We start from the raw sequence: 7,756 nt of genomic DNA, 5'->3' as shown, positions 1-7,756 counted from the left end.
CGGGAATTTTTGGGTTTTGGGCCAAAAATTTGGGGGGGGGGGGTAAGGGGTGGGCTTGGCAGGGCTCCCCCGCTTGAAAACCCCCCCCTACCACCAAGGGGTAACCTTTTTTTTTTGGCCGAAAAAAAGGGGGGGGGGGCCCCCAAAAGGCTTTAAAACCCCCCCGGGGAAGGCAATTGGGGTAAAATCGAGATTTTTTGTCCGCCTGCCCCCGGCCCAAACCCCCATGAATTGGGGGCCCCGTTGGCCCCAAGGGGACGGGGGGCCCGGACCCCCAGGGGGCCAAAGAGGTGGAATGCCCCCCGGAGTGACGCCCGGCTTAAACCCCGCTTTCCAGGGTAGGGCCTAGGGGGCCCCCAGTTTCAAATTATCCGGCAAGGGCTTATGGATGTCTGTCCCCCCCCAGGCTGGGGGGGCTTATCCGAAGGAAAAGGGGTTTGCTCGGGACTTGCAGGGCCCAGAGAAAACCGGCTTGGCCAGCTTTTCCAACCCCCGCACGCAAACATGGAAGTGATACGGGTCCCCCCCCATTTTCCAGGGTGCCCCACACTTTTTTTAGCACGAAATGGAGGATCCTCCAGAACTGCGCTTTTTCCCGGAGGATGCTCTGTGGCACTGACCAGAGGTGGTTTGGTTACCCTACGGGCCCCACTTAAAAACTCCCGGCCCCTCTAGGGGCCCACTCTGAGGTTTTTCATGGGACAGAAAAAGGGGAGGGTGTCCCCGTGGGTTCACCATGGCAGTCTCTGCCCGATTCAAGAACTTGCGACCTGACGGCCCCCAGTTGCTTATGGGATTTCTTCAAGCGTGAAAACTCGAAACAGCCCCCGGGGTCCATTGGCATTGCCGAGGGCAAAGACAGAATTTCACTCCCGGAGACATTGGGGGGGCCACTGAAGCATGTCACAGGCCGGCTGAAGGCAATAGGTCTTTCGATAATCCTTTGGCATAAAAACTCGGACACTGCTGAGAAAGGACAAGGAAAAAGTTTATCAGGGAATCTTGGAGGAGGTTGAAGGTCATTTCTTGGTAAAAGACTTCATCCTGCCTCCAAGCCCGAGAAATGAACTCTTAAAGCCCTCCTCACAGAGACTGCAGCCCATCAGCGGTGACAGTCATCTCAGATCATGCGGGTTCGTTGGAAAGTTTGGGTGAGTATTTGATCAGTTGTACCAGGTAGACCCCCCAAAAAGTTAGTTTGGATGCAAGCAATGTCACTATCCGTGCCGGACCCCCCCATCAGAGAGGAAATTCTTAAACCCAAAGGATGATAGGATGTGATTTTTAAGTGATATCCCTATGAACTTTAAAGGTTTGGGGGGGGAACCTATGGCTCTGGCTTTCAGCAGTCTTTACGCATCGGCAATCTGGTTTCCATTCCCCCCGACCGTGAGGAAAAGGGGGGAAAAGGGGATTTGGGACGTAGAACTACGTGGGATTTCATGTCAGATGCCAGGCAAAATTTTTTCCCAACCCTTTTTCGAAAGGATCTGCAAACCACCTACTGAGGCATCAGAGGCCGGAACGTCTGGATTCACTCCTGGCAATTCCAAAATTTAGACCAGATACAAGCACTTTGAGTAATTGTGGAACGCGTCAGAGTTGGTCTGGGTTGCTGCAGCCTACATCTACCTCAAGAAGGCGTTTTGACTCAGTGCATCGTGAATTGCCCATGGGAGATCCTGAGACTCAGGGGAAATTTCCAAAGCAGATTTTTGGCCTGAAGCAAACCTATATACCGGTAATGAAAGTGCTGGTAAAGTGTGTGGGGTCTGTCAAACTTCTTCCCTGTTAATTCAGGGGGGAGGCAAGGCTGTGGGCCTTGCACCATACTTTCAAAACCTGTATGGACTGGATAATGGGGAGAGCTACTATCCAAAGTCAGTGTGGAGCAACAAGGGTAATATCAAGGTCTAGACTTTATTTGCCGATGATGTTGCTATCTATCGAGTCTGGGGTCATGGTTGCAGCTTTGATGCATTTAGCAACGAGGCAAAACCCTTAGGCCTAGAGGTCTCCTGGACCAAGACCAAGATTCATTTGGGGCCTGTTGGGAAATCTATTCAGTCAAACATGTTGCGGGAGGAGTGAAGTTAGAGAGTTTTTCATACCTTGTAGCGTAGTCCATATCTCTGGTGTGTCAGACCAAAAAGTCAATAGATGGATTGGCGGCAACGGGAGCTATGAATCGATCAACAAGAGCTTTGGGGAAAGTCATACCTGTAAGAAGGCCCAAGCTAGTGTCTTCAAGGCCGTACTGCCATTTTTTTGCTCTATGAAGGCAAAAAACCGGGACGACCAGTCCTTTGGAGTCTCGTCTTGATGTTTTTTGTAACAAGTACTTTCGTCAGATCATGGGTACAGCTGGCAGGACCACGGTCCAACAGACATTTACACTGAAGAGGGGGCCTGGGACCTGTTACTTGATAACCCGGGATCCCCAAAATCGGGCTATAGGGCCCCTAGCTTTTTTCCCCTAGATTGTAGCAGCACGCCCGAAACCCTGAAGTTGGGCATATTTTCCCAGGGGGCAAATAGGACAGCCATGTCCGCGTTTTTTGGACAGGGGGCCCCCCTCAGTATTTAAGTGCAAAATGAACCGAGATCAGCATTCCCCGACCCCAGAAAAAACAAGACAAAGAATAGCAAACAGGGACTGCAGTCCTTAGCCCAATGGGAGCCGCCGGTTCCCGTTGACCCGACTTCACCCTTCAGACCCCGCCATACCTGTGGGCACTGCCCATCGGTTGTCTCTTTGGGGAAACCCCGGGGGGGAGGCCTGAGGGCGATCCCGGAGGTCACGCTTTGGGCAGTTCGACGAGACCCATCGGAGGAAATTTGAGATGGGGGGGTGCCCAGATCCCGTGGTTGGGAAATGAAGGGGGATGCGGCCCTCGCCCCCGTCGGCGTAAGCCCTTGATAAGATATATATTTTTAATATATTTTTATATATTATATATATATAATATATAATAATATAATTAATATATATTAAGTATCACACACACACACACACACACAACACACCACACCCCAACACACACACAAAAAAAAAAATATATATATATACATATATATAAATAAATTAAAAATATATAAATTTTTAAATTTAAAAAATAATAAAAAATTAATATATATGTAAAAAATATTTTAATTATATATATATATATAATATATATATATTTTTTTTTTTTTTTTTTTGTGTGTGTGTGGGTGGGGTTTGTGTGTGTGTTTTTTGTGTGTGAGGTGTCTTGATGTGTGTGTTTGTTGGTGTGAAAAATTTAAAAAATAATTTATATAATATTATAATATATATATATATATAATAAAAAAAATATATATAAAAATATAAATAAATAATATACATATACAAACTTTTAAAAAACATAAAATAATATTTTTATATAAAAATATATATATATATATATATATAAATATATAAATAATATATATAAATATATATATAAAATAATAATATTTATATATAATAATATATATATAATATATACCACACACAGGTGTATAGAATATGATTGTAACACATAACACATGAAAATTTTTATTTTTGCATTATATTTTATAATATAAAATTTTATATATAATTATATATATAAATATATATATATACACACACACACACATATATATATCATTAAAGGATACAGTATTTATGTAAAAAAACATAAGATAATTTTTATATATAACAATATATATGTCCATAAATATATATATCTAATTATATTATTTTAAATATATAATATATATATATATAATATATAAATATAGTAAATGTTATAAAATATTAATATTATATTTTATATATATATATATTATTAAAAATATATATATTATAAATATTGGATACAGGATTTGTTACATATGTATATCATTTTTTTAATTATTATCATTATTCATTATCTTTTTTTCTTCTATATATATATGTTCGCATATAAAATATATATATATATAATATATATATAATATATATATATATATGATATGTATATTATATATATATATATAATATAAAATATAATATATAAATGTAATATATATTATATTATATATATATATATATATATTTTGTTTTTTGGGGTTGTGTGTGTGTGTGGTGTTGTGTGTGTGTGTTTGTGTGGTGTGGTTTATATATTATTTTTATATATATATAATATATTATATAAAATATTATATATAATGCATTAAAATTATATATATATATATATATATATTATATATATATTTATATAATATATAAATATATAAAATATATAAAAAAAAAATTAAACACACACACAAAAACACACACACACACACACACACAAATTTAAAATATATATAATATATAATAATAATAATATATTAATTAATTATATGAATTTTTAGAAAATACGATATAAAATTTATATAAAATTAAAAATTTTTTAAAATATATATATAAAAAAGATAAAATAATTATGTAAAAACTAAAAAATTATTTTATATATAAAATATAATAATAATATATAGATATAAAAATTATAAAAAATTTAATATAAAATTATAAATTATATAAATATTATAATATAATATAATATTATAATGCATAAAATTTATTATATATATATAATATATATATTTTAAAATATATTAATATATATTTAGACAGGATATGATATACATAAATATAATATATATATATATATAAATATATAATTATATATATATATATATAATATATAATAATAATAGAATGGAAGTATATAATAAATAAATTAAAATATAATATATAATATTTATTTTAAAATTTTATTATAATATAATACATATATAAATATTTTAAAATAAAATTTTAAAATATATATATATATATTATATATATATATATATATATATAATATATAAAATTATATTTATTGGGTGTGTGTGGGGGTGGTGTTGTGTGTGTGTGTGGTGTTTTATATATAATTTAAAAATTATATAAAAAATTTTTAATAATATATTAAATAAATAAAAATATATATAATTAATAAAATATAATAATAATAGTAAATTTTAAAAAAACACCATACATGAAAACCACACCCACCAACAAAAAAACACCACACACACACCACCCCACACCCACACACACAAAAAAAATATAAAATTATATATATAAATATTTATATATATAAATATATATATAATAAAATAAAAACATAATATAATAAAAATTTTATATTTTAAATTAATAAATATATATTAATATAAATATAAAATATTATATATATTAATAATAAATAATATATACAAATATAAAAATAATATAATATAATAAAATATATATATTTTATAATATATATAATATATATAATATATATTTAATTTATTATATTATAAATTTTTAATTTATAATATATTATATAATATAAATAATATATAATTAATTATATATATTTTAATATATATTATATTGGTGTTTTTTTTGGTGTGTGTGTGGTTTTGGTGTGTGTGGTGTGTGTGTGGGTGTGTCTTTTATTTCTCTCTATGTCCTAAAACGAAAGGTTTCAATACAGTTTTCCTTAGCAGATGCGAAGAGGAAATGGATCTTCAAAGAAAATATGGATAAGTGTATAAAAACATACCTACGGAGAGAAATTTGATCTGATGACTGAGAGAGTCAGACAGACTAGAGAGGAAAGGAAAGAGGGAAGGAGGAGGGATGGAATGATGAAAAAACGTCTACGAAGAAGAAAAAAAGAGAGAAGAAGGAAGAAAAAGTCCCCTTTCTTCTTCACCGAATTTTTACGTATCAAATTATCAATCTGAACTATTTCCCGGGCAATTGTCCCTGAAGAGCTAGAGTTACCATAACATGCAAACGAAAGCCCATTCTAATTTCACGAGTTGCTACAGATAACATCATATCACAATGAGATTCGATAGAAAAGCAAACAAACGAACAAATAATTCATATGCAAAATAGTTATATCATCGGTTAGAGAAAAGGGGCCGATGAGCAAAGGGTGAAAAACCCCTCGATGAATAAAAGTTTCTGGACACGTCGTATAGTGCGTATGATCTTTGAAAAAAAAGCATCTGTAAGTTCAAGGTAAGGTTGTTTTTACCTTTTTAGTCTGTTAGAAATTACCCCCTTCCCTTTTTAAGATCATTATTTTTAGTTTTTTTGTTATTTTTAAAATTTTGGGTTTTATTTTTCCTATTATTTTTATTATCTTATATCATTTTATTTTTACTGTTTTTACAATTTTTATCATAATTCCTTTATTGTTTTTATCATTATATATTTTGTAAATTCCTTTTTCTATGTTGCCTTTATCATTATTATTTTCTTTATTATTATAATTTTTATTATTGCAGTTATTATTTTATTTTTATTTATTTATTTTTTTATTTTTATTAATATTTTATTTTCATTATTTTTATTGTTAAAATTTTAAAAAGGCGGGGTTTGAAAGAGCGTAAAGTAAATTTCTCAAGAAAAGGCTTTTACTCCCGCTCTGTCAAAAAAAACGCTCCCCTACTTTTATTAAGAGAAAAGAGAGAGAGGGGAAAACCGAAAAAGAAAAAAAAAGAAACGAAAAATTTTTTTCCCCAAGGTGAGGGAAAAAGAAAAAAAAGAAAAAACTAAAAAAAAAAAAAAAAAAAAAAAAAAAAAAAATAATTTAATTAAAATATATTATATATTTTTTATTTTTTATAAAATATTTAAATTTATAAAATAATAAAAAAAAAAAAATATATAAATTATACAATAAATATATATATAATATATATTATATAATATTTTTATATTATATATTATATATAATATTGAAAAGGAGATGATTTTGCCCCACTGGGGAGGTTTATGTTGAAGATTCAGGACTTTAAATGGTAAAAGGGCGGACTGAAAACCCCCCCCGTGGCGTTCCATTTTGTGGCATTTTTGCTGGATAGGTGCCCTTTGGAAATTTGGCTTGGCTTCCTCCCCTAAAGTAGAAAACTATCCAACCCAAAAGGGGCTTACTTCTGATTCCTTCGGATCAGGCGAATGGCAAGAGGACTTACTATTCAAAGGCCTCTCCAATCAAAGGGAAAACTACACAGATTGCCCAGTTATTTTGCTCAAGAGCGTGGCTATGCTGGCGCTGTGCTCATGCCCCCGGGAACCCGTGAAGGGGGGTTTATAAGGGGTCCCCTTTCCCTTTGGGGGCCCGGTTTTTTACCATCCTCTCAGCCCCTTTTGGGCAGACAGCTGAGGAGAGAGATGGGGCCCGTATTCCCTGTCCTTTTGGGTTTGGGGATGGGAACATGGTACACTATCCAACTTGGGGGAGAGTTTAGAGTTGCAGGGTGCAAACTCACCCGAAGCCTAGGTGGAAATGAGGGGACGAAAATGGTGTTAGGAAAAAGGTTTTATAGGCATTTCTTAGTTCCCCCAGAGAAAAGTAACGTCTGCCCCTTTTTGATATGAGCAAAACTGTTGGTTTTAGGGATTTTTCTTTTCCCTCAGTTCAGCTGGGAGGTGTTGTACTTGTTCTTGCAGAGGACTCGTGCGCCAGCGTTTGCCTCGACGGAGGGTCAGGGGATGCACCCCGGGGGTGAGGGTGGTGGCTCGCTTTACCCGCCAAACCTGAGGGGTGGGTTTGGGGGGTCGAAGGAATCACACTTTCCTGCTGACTCTGTTGGAAGTTTTCCTTTGGGATCCCTGACGCCTCCCTTAGGAGGGGTAGGGTTGTCAGGGGGGCCTTGCCTTCGGAATTTTTTTCGGCACAGTTTACCCTGTGGTTTACCC

Source organism: Penaeus monodon, chromosome 36, assembly GCF_015228065.2.
Source record: "Penaeus monodon isolate SGIC_2016 chromosome 36, NSTDA_Pmon_1, whole genome shotgun sequence".
In the NCBI taxonomy this organism is placed as follows: Eukaryota; Metazoa; Arthropoda; class Malacostraca; order Decapoda; family Penaeidae; genus Penaeus; species Penaeus monodon.
This window is presented reverse-complemented; position numbering follows the sequence as displayed.